The sequence below is a fragment of the Salvelinus namaycush genome, unplaced genomic scaffold (assembly GCF_016432855.1).
Source record: "Salvelinus namaycush isolate Seneca unplaced genomic scaffold, SaNama_1.0 Scaffold534, whole genome shotgun sequence".
NCBI lineage: Eukaryota > Metazoa > Chordata > Actinopteri > Salmoniformes > Salmonidae > Salvelinus > Salvelinus namaycush.
In genome coordinates, this window is record NW_024061236.1 from 15,474 (window position 1) to 34,034 (window position 18,561).

Consider the following 18,561-nt stretch of genomic DNA (forward strand, 5'->3'; position numbering starts at 1 on the left):
ATGATACTCCCAGGAACAGTTTCACAAGGTTAGTCACATACGCAGATATGTGGACACATACAATTAACATTTTGCATTACAGAGTCTGTGAACATTTTCATTTCATTAAATCATCAGTGGGCCAACATTGCAAATGTAAACAACGGAACAAATGCATCACATCCAAATATCACTGTATTATCTGTAGTGCTGGAGGAATGACACACAGATAAACACACACATAGTCAGAGTTTAAGAAATGACCATTTAAACACATGGAATCTGATCTACTCTATATTCAAACTGACATACTCCATATTCAATTCATGTTTTATTACAAAAACATATATTTGAGTATACTTTGAACCATTTCATTTAATATGGTACAAACAGGTAAACACATTCTCAGGCAACAATATAAGACAATTGGAGCACTGTGTATGTCCTCTGATGAATTTTAAGTTAATGTGATGTGAAATATAAATTTACACACTAGGAGAGGTAATTATTCTCTCCTGTGTGGATTCGCACATGATGTTTAAGTGACTGTGATGAGTAATATGTCTTCCCACAGTCTGAGCATTTGTAAGGCTTCTCCCCTGTGTGCAGTCTCATGTGTTCCTTCAGCTTCCCTGAAACGCTTTCCACAGTGGGAACAATGGTAAGGCTTCTCCCCTGTGTGTATTCGCTCATGAGCTTTCAGGTTTCCTAAATGGGTAAAATGCTTTGAACACCGGGAGCAGTGGTAAGGCTTCTCCCCTGTGTGCAGTCTCTTGTGTTCTTTCAGGTTTCCTAAATGGGTAAAACGCTTTGCACACTGGGAGCAGTGGTAAGGCTTCTCCCCTGTGTGCACTCTCATGTGTTCTTTCAGGCTTCCTAATTGGATAAAACGCTTTGCACAATGTGAGCAGTGGTAAGGCTTCTCCCCTGCGTGTATTCGCTCATGAGCTTTCAGGCTTCCTGACTGGTTAAAACTCTTTCCACACTGGGAGCAGTGGTAAGGCCTCTCCCCTGTGTGCAGTCTCATGTGTTCTTTCAGGCTTCCTAATTGGGTAAAACTCTTTCCACACTGGGCGCAATGGCATGGCTTCTCCCCTGTGTGTATTCGCTCATGAGCTTTGAGGGTGTCTAACCGCTTAAAACTCTTTCCACACTGAGAGCAATGGTGTGGCTTCGTTCTTATGTGTACCCTCTCATGTCTTTTCAAGCTAACTAACTGGTTAAAACTCTTTCCACAATGGGAGCAGAGGTGTCGTCTTGCTGGTTCGGACGTCTTTGGTTCCTCCAAGGTTGGTTTTCCTCCTGCAAAAGACAGTGTTAATTTTAAGAGATGCCAGAATGAAATCTCCACATGATAAAACTGCCTTGCTGAGGTTTAATCCAAATCACATCCCTCAATATCCTGATGCCAGTTTTCAAACATTTCATAATTTAAAACAAATGATGTAGAGCTTCCTGGTAATAACTGATAATATGTTTACATTACTTATTATTCTTTCTGTTATATAAGTCAGACCACAAAACACTAAACAGTTCTAGAACACTGAAGACACAGACTGGATTCCAATCAGCAGGTGGTTCTAAATACACTGCTCAAAAAATAAAGGGAACACTTAAACAACACAATGTAACTCCAAGTCAATCACACTTCTGTGAAATCAAACTGTCCACTTAGGAAGCAACACTGATTGACAATAAATTTCACATGCTGTTGTGCAAATGGAATAGACAAAAGGTGGAAATTATAGGCAATTAGTAAGACACCCCCAAAAAAGGAATGGTTCTGCAGGTGGTGACCACAGACCACTTCTCAGTTCCTATGCTTCCTGGCTGATGTTTTGGTCACTTTTGAATGCTGGCGGTGCTTTCACTCTAGTGGTAGCATGAGACGGAGTCTACAACCCACACAAGTGGCTCAGGTAGTGCAGTTCATCCAGGATGGCACATCAATGCGAGCTGTGGCAAAAAGGTTTGCTGTGTCTGTCAGCGTAGTGTCCAGAGCATGGAGGCGCTACCAGGAGACAGGCCAGTACATCAGGAGACGTGGAGGAGGCCGTAGGAGGGCAACAACCCAGCAGCAGGACCGCTACCTCCGCCTTTGTGCAAGGAGGTGCACTGCCAGAGCCCTGCAAAATGTCCTCCAGCAGGCCACAAATGTGCATGTGTCTGCTCAAACGGTCAGAAACAGACTCCATGAGGGTGGTATGAGGGCCCGACATCCACAGGTGGGGGTTGTGCTTACAGCCCAACACCGTGTAGGACGTTTGGCATTTGCCAGAGAACACCAAGATTGGCAAATTCGCCACTGGCGCCCTGTGCTCTTCACAGATGAAAGCAGGTTCACACTGAGCACATGAGCACATGTGACAGACGTGACAGAGTCTGGAGACACCGTGGAGAACGTTCTGCTGCCTGCAACATCCTCCAGCATGACCGGTTTGGCGGTGGGTCAGTCATGGTGTGGGGTGGCATTTCTTTTGTGGGGCCGCACAGCCCTCCATGTGCTCGCCAGAGGTAGCCTGACTGCCATTAGGTACCGAGATGAGATCCTCAGACCCCTTGTGAGACCATATGCTGACACATGCACATTTGTGGCCTGCTGGAGGTCATTTTGCAGGGCTCTGGCAGTGCACCTCCTTGCACAAAGGCGGAGGTAGCGGTCCTGCTGCTGGGTTGTTGCCCTCCTACGGCCTCCTCCACGTCTCCTGATGTACTGGCCTGTCTCCTGGTAGCGCCTCCATGCTCTGGACACTACGCTGACAGACACAGCAAACCTTTTTGCCACAGCTCGCATTGATGTGCCATCCTGGATGAACTGCACTACCTGAGCCACTTGTGTGGGTTGTAGACTCCGTCTCATGCTATCACTAGAGTGAAAGCACCGCCAGCATTCAAAAGTGACCAAAACATCAGCCAGGAAGCATAGGAACTGAGAAGTGGTCTGTGGTCACCACCTGCAGAACCATTCCTTTTTTTGGGGGTGTCTTACTAATTGCCTATAATTTCCACCTTTTGTCTATTCCATTTGCACAACAGCATGTGAAATTTATTGTCAATCAGTGTTGCTTCCTAAGTGGACAGTTTGATTTCCCAGAAGTGTGATTGACTTGGAGTTACATTGTGTTGTTTAAGTGTTCCCTTTATTTTTTTGAGCAGTGTATATAACCTTCATAGCTTATATGATACAGAATGTGACCTATACACTTCCTTGAACCTAAATTAAGTAAAGAAGTCATTTTGTGTGGAAGTTTCATTTTTACATTGGAGCACATCAGGAACATCTCCCCGTTGTCGATAGGGTCGACACATTCCAAGATGGCGTAGCAGTCGGACGTGTGTTTTGTCTTGTCCCGTCCTGTCCCATGTAAATATTTTTATATATTGTTTTCATTTGGTATATATTGTAATCTCACTTTCCATTTACGGACTGAATTAACTTTCCTGCAACCCGCCTCACCCAATGTGGTACAGATCTGCTATTTTTATACTTTAGAACCGGAACCCCCATCAGAAGCTAGCCAGCTAACTAGCTACTAGCTAGTAGTCAGTTAGCCACTACTAGCGGTCTTCACCGTTAACTCGGACACCAGCCAGCTTCAGCTCGGTCAATACCTGCCAGTCTGCACAGCGCGATATCAACCCAGAGCTTATCGGACTGCTTTTTCTCTACCACATCTCCGGATTCCTACCGCAAGCTCTGAACCTTTACACATCGCAGCTAGCTAGCTGCAATCCGAGTAGCTACTCCTGGCAAACGTCTCTGTCCCGAAGCAAGCACCACTTAGACTTGAACTAGCCTCGAACTAGGCCCATCTCCCAGCTTGCCAAAGTGGTCCACCAGCTAATTCTTGGGCTACAATACCTCTTTTGCCAATTGGCCTGGACCCATTACTGCCGACACGGAGCCCCGCCGATCCATCACGACTGGTCTGCCGACGTAATCGCCCGACATCGCCGAAGACCCATCTGCTAGCCCCTACCCGCTAGCTTTCTGAATCACCATGTCTCCAGCTCGCCTAGCGTAGTAGCGACTACCGAACGGCTCCCTGACACACCTATTGCTGCTCATTGGACCCTATGATCACTCGGCTACACATGCCTCTCCCTAATGTCAATATGCCTTGTCTATTGCTGTTTAGGTTAGTTATTATTGTTTTATTTCACTGTAGAGCCCCCAGCCCCGCCCAACATGCCTTAGATAGCTCTTTTGTCCCACCCCCCACACATGCAGTGACCTCACCTGGGTTAACTGGTGCCTCTAGAGACAAAAGCTCTCTCATTATCACTCAATGCCTAGGTTTACCTCCACTGTACTCACATCCTACCATACCCTTGTCTGTACATTATGCCTTGAATCTATTCTACCGTGCCCAGAAATCTGCTCCTTTTACTCTCTGTTCTGAACGCACTAGATGACCAGTTCTTATAGCCTTTAGTCATACACTTATCCTACTCCTCCTCTGGTGATGTAGAGGCTAACCCAGGACCTGCAGCCCCACTCCCATTCCCCAGGCGCTCTCATTTGTTGACTTCTGTAACTGTAAAAGCCTTGGTTTCATGCATGTTAACATCAGAAGCCCACCCCCCCCCTAAATTTGTTTTATTCACTGCTTTAGCACACTCCGCCAACTGAGATGTCCTAGCCGTGTCTGAATCCTGGTTTAGGAAGGCCACCAAAAATCATGACATTTCCATCCCTAACTACAACATTTTCTGACAAGATAGAACTTCCAAAGGGGGCAGAGTTACAATCTACTGCCGAGTTCTGTCATACTATCCAGGTCTGTGCCAAAAACAATTAGAGCTTCTACTTTTAAAAATCCACAATTCAAATCAAAGTTTATTTGTCACGTGCGTCGAATACAACAGGTGTAGACCTTAGAGTGAAATGCTTACTTACAGGCTCTAACCAATAGTGCGAAAAAAAAGGTATGTGTGTGTAGGTAAGTAAAGAAAGAAAATAACAGTAAAAAGACATTTGAAAATAACAGTAGCAAGGCTATATACAGACACCGGTTAGTCAAGCTTATTGAGGTAGTATGTACATGTAGGTATGGTTAAAGTGACAGAAACAAGTCTATCACCGTTGCCGCTTGTTATAGATTCCCCTCAGCCCCCAGCTGTGCCCTGGACACCATATGTGAATTGATTTCCCCCAATCTATCTTCAGAGTTCGTACAGTTAGGTGACCTAAACTATGATATGTTTAACACCCCGGCCGTCCTACAATCTAAGCTAGATGCCCTCAATCTCACATAAATTATCAAGGAACCTACCAGGTACAACCCTAAATCTGTAACCATGGGCACCCTCTTAGATATCATCCTGACTAACTTGCCCTCTAAATACACCTCTGCCGTCTTCAACCAGGATCTTAGCAATCACTGCCTCATTGCCTGCGTCCGTAATGGGTCCGCGGTCAAACGACCATCCCTCATCACTGTCAAACGCTCCCTAAAACAATTCAGCGAGTAGGCCTTTCTAATCGACCTGGCCCGGGTATCCTGGTAGGATATTGACCTCATCCCGTCAGTAGAGGATGTCTGGTTTCTCTTTAAAAGTAATTTCCTCACCATCCTAAATAAGCATGCCCCATTCCAAAAATGTAGAACTAAGAACAGATATAGCCCTTGGTTCACCCCAGACTTGACTGCCCTTGACCAGCACAAAAACATCCTGTGGCGTTCTGCATTAGCATCGAATAGCCAGCGATATGCAACTTTTCAGGGAAGTCAGGAACCAATATACACAGTGTCGTGGAAAATTGCAAGATGATGTTATAATGCTTGTATTGCATTATAATGGTTGTTTTATTCGACAGAAAAGAGTGTTCTGTTAACTATTGTGTGTGTGTTCCACTGAGGATGGGCCTCTATGAGATAGCACTGACAGAAGAGATTTACGATGTCTTTGGGTGATAAAACCAAAATAGTATTCCAGATAACATGAGGTAATGTTTTTGTGCTTTGAAGTACCAGGAACGAGATTAGAACCTCATCTTAGGGACCAAACTGAACGATAATTTATAGCGAATGCTATCTGGCTATGGGATACTCCTCTCTCTCAAGTAAAAGTCTTTCTTTGTGAACTTTTCTTAAGATATGTGGTTCGTCATGTAAATTGAGAGGGGTGTATTTTGGCTTTAAAAGATCTTTGTACTTTTCTGTTGACACTTTCAATGGTTCATTAGAGATAGCGCATCATTGAAAGTAAAATGCTATTGCAAAGCTCTTATTATTAAAGATGTAGTTTAAGTATAACTCTGACTGGTGTGTGAAGTTTGTAACTCTCCTCATTTGGTAAAGTAGAAATATGCCACCACAACAGTCAGTTAGGAAAGCTCAGGCTAGCTTTTTCAAATAGAAATTTGCGTCCTGTAGCACTAATTCCAAAACATTTTGGGACACTAAAGTCCATGGAGAATAAGAGCACCTCCTCCCAGCTGCCCCCCTGCACTGAAGCTAGGAAACACTGTCACCACCGATAAATCTACAATAATCGATCATTTCAATAAGCATTTTTCTACGGCTGGCCATGCTTTCCACCTGGCTACCCCTACCCCGGCCAAAAGCTCTGCACCACCTGCAGCAACTTGCCCAAGCACCCCCCCCCCCCCCCCCCCCCCCCCCCCCCCCCCCCCCCCCCCCCCCCCCCCCCCCCCCCCCCCCCCCCCCCCCCCCCCCCCCCCCCCCCCCCCCCCCCCCCCCCCCCCCCCCCCCACCCAAATCAAGACAGCTGATGTTCTGAAAGAGCTGCAAAATCTGGATCCCTACAAATCAGCTGGGCTAGACAATCTGGAACCTCTTTCCCAAAATTGTTGCAAACCCCAACTATTACTAACCTGTTCAACTTGTCTTTCGTATTGTCTGAGATTCCCAAAGATTGGAAAGCTGCCGCGGTCATCCCCCTCTTCAAAGGGGGAGACACTCTAGACCCAAACTGTTATAGACCTATTCCCATCCTGCCCTGCCTTTCTAAAATCTTTGACAGTCTCTATGGGGGTGACACAGGGTTCAATTTCTCTGTATATACAGTTGAAGTCGGAAGTTTACATACACCTTAGCCAAATACATTTAAACTCAGTTTTTCACAATTCCTGACATTTAATCCCAGTAAAAATTCCCTGTTTTATGTCAGTTAGGATCACCACTTTATTTTAGGTGTGAAATGTCAGAATAATAGTAGAGAGAATGATTTATTTCAGCTTTATTTCTTTCAACACATTCCCAGTGGATCAGAAGTTTACATACACTAAATTAGTATTTGGTAGGATTGGCTTTAAATTGTTTAACTTGGGTCAAACGTTTCGGGTAGCCTTCCACAAGCTTCCCACAATAAGTTAGGTGAATTTTGGCCCATTCCTTCCTGACAGGGCCAAAATTGTAATTGAGACAGGTTTGTAGGCCTCCTTGCTCGCACATGCTTATTCAGTTCTGCCAACAAATATTCTATGGGATTGAGGTCAGGGCTTTGTGATGGCCACTTCAATACCTTGACTTTGTTGTCCTTAAGCCATTTTACCACAAATTTGGAAGTATGCTTGGGGTCATTGTCCATTTGGAAAACCCATTTGTGACCAAGCATTAACTTCCTGACTGATGTCTTGAGATGCTGCTTCAATATATCCACATAATTTTCTTTCCTCATGATGCCATCTATTTTGTGAAGTGCACCAGTCCCTCCTGCAGCAAAGCACCCCCACAACATTTATTTATTTATTTTTTATTTATTTCACCTTTATTTAACCAGGTAGGCAAATTGAGAACACGTTCTCATTTACAATTGCGACCTGGCCAAGATAAAGCAAAGCAGTTCGACACATACAACAACACATAGTTACACATGGAGTATAACAAACATACAGTCAATAATACAGTGAAAAATAAGTCTATATACAATGTGAGCAAGTGAGGTGAGATAAGGGAGGTGAAGGCAAATAAAATATATTAATAAATAAAAATATAAAAAAGGCCATGGTGGCGAAGTAAATACAATATAGCAAGTAAAAAAACACTGGAATGGTTGGTTTGCAGTGGAAGAAGGTGCAAAGTAGAGATAGAAATAATGGGGTGCAAAGGAGCAAAATAAATAAATACAGTAGGTAAAGAGGTAGTTGTTTGGGCTAAATTATAGATGGGCTATGTACAGGTGCAGTAATCTATGAGCTGCTCTGACAGCTGGTGCTTAAAGCTAGTGAGGGAGATAAGTGTTTCCAGTTTCAGAGATTTTTGTAGTTCGTTCCAGTCATTGGCAGCAGAGAACTGGAAGGAGAGGCGGCCAAAGGAAGAATTGGTTTTGGGGGTGACCAGAGAGATATACCTGCTGGAGCGCGTGCTACAGGTAGGTGCTGCTATGGTGACCAGCGAGCTGAGATAAGGGGGAACTTTACCTAGCAGGGTTTTGTAGATGACCTGGAGCCAGTGGGTTTGGCGACGAGTATGAAGCGAGGGCCAGCCAACGAGAGCGTACAGGTCGCAGTGGTGGGTAGTATATGGGGCTTTGGTGACAAAACGGATGGCACTGTGATAGACTGCATCCAATTTATTGAGTAGGGTTTTGGAGGCTATTTTGTAAATGACATCACCGAAGTCGAAGATTGGTAGGATGGTCAGTTTTACAAGGGTATGTTTGGCAGCATGAGTGAAGGATGCTTTGTTGCGGAATAGGAAGCCGATTCTAGATTTAACTTTGGATTGGAGATGTTTGATGTGAGTCTGGAAGGAGAGTTTACAGTCTAACCAGACACCTAGGTATTTGTAGTTGTCCACATATTCTAAGTCAGAGCCGTCCAGAGTAGTGATGTTGGACAGGCGGGCAGGTGCAGGCAGCGATCGGTTGAAGAGCATGCATTTAGTTTTACTTGTATTTAAGAGCAATTGGAGGCCACGGAAGGAGAGTTGTATGGCATTGAAGCTCGCCTGGAGGGTTGTTAACACAGTGTCAAAAGAAGGGCCAGAAGTATACAGAATAGTGTCGTCTGCGTAGAGGTGGATCAGAGACTCACCAGCAGCAAGAGCGACATCATTGATGTATACAGAGAAGAGAGTCGGTCCAAGAATTGAACCCTGTGGCACCCCCATAGAGACTGCCAGAGGTCCGGACAACAGACCCTCCGATTTGACACACTGAACTCGATCAGAGAAGTAGTTGGTGAACCAGGCGAGGCAATCATTAGAGAAACCAAGGCTGTCGAGTCTGCCGATGAGGATGTGGTGATTGACAGAGTCAAAAGCCTTGGCCAGGTCAATGAATATGGCTGCACAGTACTGTTTCCTATCGATAGCGGTTAAGATATCGTTTATGCCCTTGAGCGTGGCTGAGGTGCACCCATGACCAGCTCTGAAACCAGATTGCATAGCGGAGAAGGTATGGTGGGATTCGAAATGGTCGGTAATCTGTTTGTTGACTTGGCTTTCGAAGACCTTAGAAAGGCAGGGTAGGATAGATATAGGTCTGTAGCTGTTTGGGTCAAGAGTGTCCCCCCCTTTGAAGAGGGGGATAACCGCAGCTGCTTTCCAATCTTTGGGGATCTCAGACGACACGAAAGAGAGGTTGAAAAGGCTGGTAATAGGGGTGGCAACAATTTCAGCAGATAGTTTTAGAAAGAAAGGGTCCAGATTATCTAGCCCGGCTGATTTGTAAGGGTCCAGATTTTGCAGCTCTTTCAGAACATCAGCTGACTGTATTTGGGAGAAAGAGAAATGGGGAAGGCGTGGGCGAGTAGCAGAGGGGAGGGCAGTGCTGTTGACCGGGGTAGGGGTAGCCAGGTGGAAAGCATGGCCAGCCGTAGAAAAATGCTTGTTGAAATTCTCAATTATAGTGGATTTGTCGGTGGTGACAGTGTTTCCTATCTTCAGTGCAGTTGGAAGCTGGGTGGAGGTGTTCTTATTCTCCATGGACTTTACAGTGTCCCAGAACTTTTTTGAGTTTGTGTTGCAGGAAGCAAATTTCTGCTTGAAAAAGCTAGCCTTGGCTTTTCTAACTGCCTGTGTATACTGGTTTCTAGCTTCCCTGAAAAGTTGCATATCACGGGGGCTGTTCGATGCTAATGCAGAACGCCATAGGATGTTTTTCTGTTGGTTAAGGGCAGTCAGGTCAGGAGAGAACCAAGGGCTATATCTGTTCCTGGTTCTAAATTTCTTGAATGGGGCATGCTTATTCAAGATGGTGAGGAAGGCATTTAAAAAAAATATCCAGGCATCCTCTACTGACGGGATGAGATCAATATCCTTCCAGGATACCTCGGCCAGGTCGATTAGAAAGGCCTGCTCGCTGAAGTGTTTCAGGGAGCGTTTGACAGTGATGAGTGGAGGTCGTTTGATCGCTGACCCATTACGGATGCAGGCAATGAGGCAGTGATCGCTGAGATCTTGGTTGAAAACAGCAGAGGTGTATTTGGAGGGCAAGTTGGTTAGGATGATATCTATGAGGGTACCCGTGTTTACGGAATTGGGGTGGTACCTGGTAGGTTCATTGATAATTTGTGTGAGATTGAGGGCATCAAGCTTAGATTGTAGGATGGCTGGGGTGTTAAGCATGTTCCAATTTAGGTCGCCTAGCAGCACAAGCTCTGAAGATAGATGGGGGGCAATCAGTTCACATATGGTGTCCAGAGCACAGCTGGGGGCAGAGGGTGGTCTATAGCAGGCGGCAACAGTGAGAGACTTGTTTTTAGAGAGGTGGATTTTTAATAGTAGAAGTTCAAATTGTTTGGGAACAGACCTGGATAGTAAAACAGAACTCTGCAGGCAATCCTTGCAGTAGATTGCAACACCGCCCCCTTTGGCCGTTCTATCTTGTCTGAAAATCTTGTAGTTAGGGATGAAAATGTCAGAATTTTTGGTGGTCTTCCTAAGCCAGGATTCAGACACGGCTAAAACATCTGGGTTGGCAGAGTGTGCTAAAGCAGTGAACAAAACAAACTTAGGGAGGAGGCTTCTAATGTTAACATGCATGAAACCAAGGCTGTTACGGTTACAGAAGTCATCAAAAGAGAGCGCCTGGGGAATAGGAGTGGAGCTAGGTACTGCAGGGCCTGGATTCACCTCTACATCACCAGAGGAACAGAGGAGGAGTAGGATAAGGGTACGGCTAAAAGCTATGAGAATTGGTCGTCTAGAACGTCTAGAACAGAGAGTAAAAGGAAGTTTCTGGGGGCGATAAAATAGCTTCAAGGAATAATGTACAGACAAAGGTATGGTAGGATGTGAATACAGTGGAGGTAAACCTAGGTAATGAATGATGATGAGAGAGATATTGTCTCTAGAAACATCATTGAAACCAGGTGATGTCATCGCATATGTGGGTGGTGGAACTGAAAGGTTGGATATATAGTGAGCAGGGCTAGAGGCTCTACAGTGAAATAAGCCAATAAACACTAACCAGAACAGCAATGGACAAGGCATATTTACATTAAGGAGAGGCATGCTTAATCGAGTGATCATAAGGGTCCAGTGAGTAGAGGTTGGTTGGGGTCACGGCGATCCAGACAGCTGGCCGGGTAGCTGGCTATCGGTAGCAAGATAACATAGGATGGAGGTGTATTTATTTTTTTTTTATTTTTTTTTTGTCACCTCGTGCGTTTCCGTCGGTAGATTAGTGGGGTTCCGTGTGGTAGAGGGGATCGATCCAATTGGCAAAATAGATATAGTGACCCAAGAAAAAAAATAAAAAAATTGTCCGGTATACTTATTTAGATAGCAGCCGATAAGACAGCTAATAATTAGCAGATGGGTATTCAGAAACGTCGCAATGGAAAAGCCTGTTGAAACCACCTCGGACAATTACGTCGGCAGACCAGTCGTGATGGATCGGCGGGGCTCCGTGTCGGCAATAAAGGGTCCAGTCCAATTGGCAAAAGAGGTATTGTAGCCCAAGAATTCGCTGGTAGACCTCTTCGGCTAGCCGGCAGATGGGCCTAGCTCGAGGCTAGCTCAAGGCTAACTGGTGCTTGTTTCGGGACAGAGGTGTTAGCCAGTAGTAGCCACTCGGTTGCAGCTAGCTAGCTACGATGATCCGGTGTAATTGTCCAGAGCTTGCGTCAGGAATCCGGTGATGTGGTAGAGAAAAAGCAGTCCTATATGCTCTGGGTTGATATCGCGCCTGCAGACTGGCAGGTATTGGCCCGAGCTGAAGCTGGCTGGTGTCCGAGTTAAGGGTGAAGACCGCAGCAGTGGCTAACTGACTACTAGCTAGTAGCTAGTTATCTGGCTAGCTTCTGATTGGGGTTACGGTTCTAAAGTATAAAAAATAGCAGATCCGTACCACATTGGGTGAGGCGGGTTGCAGGAATGTATATTCAGTTCCTAGATGGAAAGTGAAATTAAAATATATACGAAAAATACGAGGACTATTTACGCGGGACAAGACGGGACAAGACAAACACACGTCCGACTGCTACGCCATCTTGGAAAGAAAGATGAAAACATGATGCTCCCACCCCCGTGTTTCATGGTTGGGATGGTGTTCTTCGACTTGTAAGCATCTCCCTTTTTCCTCCAAACATAACGATGGCCATACAGTTCTATTTTTGTTTCATCAGACCAAAGGTATGATCTTTGTCCTCATGTGCAGTTGCAAACCGGAGTCTGGCTTTTTAATGGCAGTTTTGGAGCAGTGGCTTCTTCCTTGCTGAGCGACCTTTCAGGTTATGTCGATATAGGACTCGTTTTACTGTGGATATAGGTCATTTTGTACCTGTTTCCTCCAGCATCTTCACAAGGTCCTTTGTTGTTGTTCTGGGATTGATTTGCACTTTTCGCACCAAAGTACGTTCATCTCTAGGAGACAGAACGCGTCTCCTTCCGTAGCTGTATTTATTTATTTTACCAGGTATGTTGACTGAGAACACATTCTCATTTACAGCAACAACCTGGGGAATAGTTACAGGGGAGAAGAGGGGGATGAATGAGCCAATATGACGGCTGCGTGGTCCCATGGTGTTTATACTTGCGTACTATTGTTTATACAGATGAACGTAGTACCTTCAGGCATTTGGAAATTACTCCCAACAATGAACCAGACTTGTGGAGGTCTACAAATTTTTTTCTGAGGTCTTGGCTGATTTCTTTTGATTCTCCCATGATGTCAAGCAAAGTGGCACTGAGTTTGAAGGTAGGCCTTGAAAAACATCCACAGGTACACCTCCAATTGACTCAAATGAGGTCAATTGGCCTACCAGAGGCGTCTAAAGCCATGTCATCATTTTCTGGAATTTTCCAAACTGTTTAAAGGCACAGTCAACTTAGTGTATGTAAACTTCTGACCCACTGGAATTGTGCTACAGTGAATTAAAAGTGAAATAATCTGTCTGTAAACAATTGTTGGAAAAATTACTTGTGTCATGCACAAAGTAGATGTCCTAACCGACTTGCCAAAACTATAGTTTGTGAGCAAGAAATTTGTGGAGTGGTTGAAAAACGAGTTTTAATGACTCCAACATAAGTGCATGTAAACTTCCGACTTCAACTGTTTCAATGATGTCGCTCTTGCTGCTGGGGATTCTCTGATCCACCTCTACGCAGACGACACCATTCTGTATACATCTGGCCCTTCTTTGGACACTGTTTTAACAAACCTCCAAACGAGCTTCAATGCCATACAACACTCTTTCGTGGCCTCTAACTACTTTTAAATGCTAGTAAAACTAAATGCATGCTCTTCAACCGATTGCTGCCCGCACCCGCCCGCCTGACTAGCATCACTACTCTGGACGGTTCTGACTTAGAATATGTGGACAACTACAAATACCTAGGTGTCTGGTTAGACTGTAAACTCTCCTTCCAGACTCACATTAAGCATCTCCAATCCAAAATTATATCTTGAATCGGCTTCCTATTTCGCAACAAAACCTCCTTCACTCATGCTGCCAAACATATGCTTGTAAAACTGACTATCCTACCGATCCTTGACATCGGCGAAGTCATTTACAAAATAGCCTCCAACACTCTACTCAGCAAATTGGATGTAGTCTATCACAGTGCCATCCGTTTTGTCACCAAAGCCCCATATACTACCCACCACTGCAACCTGTATGCTCTCGTTGGCCCTCTCTACATATTCGTCGCCAAACTCACTGGCTCCAGGTCATCTATAAGTCTTTGCTACGTAAAGCCCCGGCCTTATCTCAGCTCACTGGTCACCATCAGCTTACCCACCAGTAGCACGCACTCCAGCAGGTATATTTCACTGGTCACACCCAAAGCCAACACCTACTTTGGCCGCCTTTCCTTCCAGTTCTCTGCTGCCAATGACTGGAACGAATTGCAAAAATCACTGAAGCTGGAGACTTATATCTCCCTCTCTAACTTTAAGCATCAGTTGTCAGAGCAGCTTACCTGTACACAGCCCTTCTGTAAATAGCACACCCAACTACCTCATCCCCATATTGTTATTTAGATTTTTTTGCACCCCAGTATCTCTACTTGCACATCATCATCTGCACATCTATCACTCCAGTGTTAATGCTAAATTGGCCTATGGCCTATTTATTGCCTTACCTCCCTAATCTTACTACATTTGAACACACTGTACATAGACCTTTTATATTGTGTTGTTGACTGTACGTTTGTTTATCTGTTTATCCCATGTGTAACTCTGTGTTGTTTTTGTAGCACTGCTTTGCTTTATCTTGGCCAGGTCGCAGTTGTAAATGAGAACTTGGATAAATAAAGGTGAAAAAAAAGGCATTTTTTATTTATTTAGAAGTTCACACATTTTTTTAACATTTTGACTATCATTAATGTCATGATATTTTGAGTAAAGTAAAAAAATAATGAAATATTTTGGGTAGATGTTCCAAAAATGTAAATATGTAAAGTGTTGGTTCCATGTTTCATGAGCTGAAATAAAAGATCCCAGAATTTTTCCACACGCATGAAAGATTATTTCTCTCAAATCTGGTTCACAAATTTGATAACATCCCTGTCAGTGAACATTTCTCCTTTGCCAAGATAATCCATTCACCTGACAGGTGTGCCATATCAAGAAGCTGATCAAACAGCATGATCATTACACAGGTGCACCTTGTGCTGGGGACAATAAAAGGCCACTAAAATGTTCAGTTTTGTCACACAACACAATGCCACAGATGTCTCTAGTTTTGAGGGAGCGTGCAATTGGCATGCTGACTGCAGGAATATCCACTGGAGCTGTTACCAGATAATTGAATGTTAATTTAATTTCTCTACCATAAGCCGCCTCCAACGTTGTTTTAGAGAATTTGGCAGTACATCCGACCGGTCTCACAACCGCAGACCATGTATAACAACGCCAGCCCAGGACTTCCACATCGTCTGAGCACCCGCCACCCAGAGCTATTTGACCAATTAGGAGAGTGATGTGGTGCTGCAGCAGTTGACCTGGACTCCACAATCAACCGACCTCAACCCAATTGAGAAGGTTTGGGATGAGTTGGACCGCAGAGTGAAGGAAAAGTAGCCAACATGTGCTTAGCATATGTGGGAACTCCTTCAAGACTGGTTGTCCTGGTAACAGATACCAGATCTATTTTATTTGTTCAAACTAAACTACAGCACTTACTTTGATGAGTCAAATCTGATCCTTTCTTCTCTCCTCCTCCTCTCACAGTTCCACTCAGACCCGTTGTTTTCCTGCAGTCCACCAGCAGCACAGACAACCTCTTCATACCCAGCAGTAAGGCACTACCAGAAGAGGCACAACACGGGGACTCCGGGAGGACGGAAGGGCTAGCGTTGTCCTGGTAACACTAAAGAGGGGACACAGACCATTATGGATGCTGATGTCACTGTTGTCATAAAGTGCTTAACAGAAAACCAGCCCCGGATAGAGCAAGATGTATGCTAGACCAGACCAAACTGTACCATCTGGTGTTGTGATCTGGAGAGACTCTTCTCTGACTCGTCAGCATCAGGATGTTGTTGAGGCTCCCCAGAGGATCCACGATAGTCATGTCTCTCTCCTGTGTGAACGAGAACATCAAACAGATTGTAAACTTATGATCTTCTATTACAATCATAGGGTCTAACAAGAGGCATTAATATGTCTAAAAAGGGCCCAAAATGGACACTTCCATCATGATTTTATTAAATATTTTTTGTGATGCAAATGTAAAAGGGTCGTTCCACGAATTGGGTGAGTTTTGCATTCCTTTTAAGTATAAATTATGCACCAATATTGAATTTTAAAACCCCACATTAGTTCAACAATGGCAGAGTTTGTGCCCCTGTTTAAAACAGTACTCACTGTTGTTAATCTGATCTTCTGTCTCCTCCTCTTTCACTCCCAAAATGACCTCCTTCTTCACCTTTATTGAGACAGCCTCCTCTTCCTCTCTAAAAGGTTCTTCCTCTTTTTCCCCTATAACATCCTCCTGTTTCATTCTGAAATCTTCTACCTCCTCTCCCACTCCTAAAGGTTCTTTATCTTTTTTCACAGCAACATCCTCTTCTTTCACTTTAACAGCCTCCTCTGCCTCCTCTTTCATTCTGAAAGTGTCTAGCTCCTCCTCTTCCACTGTGACAGCCTCTATCCCCTCTTCCTCTTTCACTACAATATGTTCTTTCTCATATTTCACTGTAATACCCTCATCTTTCAGTGTGATATTCTCCTCTTCCTCCTTTTTCAATCTGAAAGCTTCTTCCTCCTCCTCTTCCACTGTGACAGCCTCTATCCCCTCTTCCTCTCCAAACGGAGATTTCTCTTCTTTCACTGTAACACCCTCTTCTTCTTCTTCTTTGACGACAATGTTCATTCCCAGAGCTTCTTTCTCCGTCCAGTAGACCTCCTCTTCTTTAGCAAGGGGCGAGTAGTTTAGTGAGCTCATGGTCCGGGATGTTAGCTAGTTAGCTAGCTAGTTAACATTAGCGACTAGCCTAGTGCTAGGCTCAGTATCAATCTTTAACAAGTTTGCAAATTGAACAACCAAATTAGCTTAAAGTTAACCAGTAGAAACGTCAACAGAATTGTGTTTAAAACACTGAGATTAGCTAATGTACATAAACATGGTCTAAAGCGTCAATGTATCGCATTTAAATTAGCTAGCAAGCTACCGAGGCGTTTGAAAGAGTAGCCGTGTTGTTGTTCCTGAAGAAGCGTTCAGTCCACAAGATTATACGTCACGCATGAAGAGTCAGCTGAAAGACGCATATCGCCATCTGCTGGCTGGAGTGGGTAACGCAGATTGGAAACAACAGTTACTACACTTTTTGTATTGGAAATAACGTCATAATAATTTAACAATAAGCTGATATATTTTCTCTTCCATTTTACAAATAATACTTTCCTGTACACAGAAGTATAAGCTTAATATGAACATGTATATTGATTGAATTTATTTGACAGTTTATTAAATACATACAATAAGGGCGCTCCAGCTGGTGACGCATACACATACAATTTAAGAAAATCATGAAGGATAACACAATAATGCTTAACAGATATTTACATGGTGGTCCTTTTCAAAAGGGGAAGGGGAAATACAACAAGGTTAGGCGGCGATTGTAAAGACAACAGACAATGACAGACACAATTGTTGTTTGTTTCACAACATCCGATAATTAATACAATTTCCTTTCCTAATTAACAACTATGGTACGTCTTCCTTGTCTCACATACCCTTAATATATAAACAATCAATACCTAATATATATATATATATATATATATACACAAGACAATCACAACATAATAAACAACATACCCTTAATATATAAACAATCAATCCCTAATATATATATATGTATATATATATATACACAAGACAATCACAATATAATAAACAACATACCCTTAATATATAAACAATCAATCCCTAATATATATATATATGTATATATATATACACAAGACAATCACAATATAATAAACAACATACCCTTAATATATAAACAATCAATCCCTAATATATATATATATATATATATATATATATATATATATATATATATATATATATACACAAGACAATCACAATATAATAAACAACTATGGTACATCTTCATTGTCTCACATACCCCCAATACATTTTGATTTGGCAAAATTACACAACTCAAATTCTTACACTATTAACTACTATCTTACACTACTTCTAACAAATTTGGCAAATACGGCTATTGGATCTTCCCAGACTCTTATCATCGGATGGACCCCAGCCACCAATCTGCAAGGCTTTGATCTTCCCAGACTCTTATCATCAGATGGACCCCAGCCATCAATCTGCAAGGCTTTGATCTTCCCAAACTCTTATCATCAGACGGACCCCAGCCATCAATCTGCAAGGCTTTGATCTTCCCAGACTCTTATCATCAGACGGACCCCAGCCATCAATCTGCAAGGCTTTGATGTTCCCAGACTCTTATCATCAGACGGACCCCAGCCATCAATCTGCAAGGCTTTGATCTTCCCAGACTCTTATCATCAGATGGACCCCAGCCATCAATCTGCAAGGCTTTGCCCTTTTGATCTGTGGAACCTTGCAAGTTGATTTGTAACAATAAATGCATAAAGTATTTGCTTGTTAGTTTGGATGAAAATGTAATTGAAACCAGAGTGAAAATGATCTTGAAGTTATACATTAGAATTTATTTCCTGTTGAGAGTTTAC

At 43.6% G+C, this 18,561-nt stretch overlaps 1 pseudogene; it reads right to left on the reverse strand.

Annotated features, from left to right (window-relative positions):
• Positions 1–251: 251 nt before the first annotated feature.
• LOC120041776 lies at positions 252–16,783 on the reverse strand (annotated as a pseudogene).
• Positions 16,784–18,561: the final 1,778 nt, after the last annotated feature.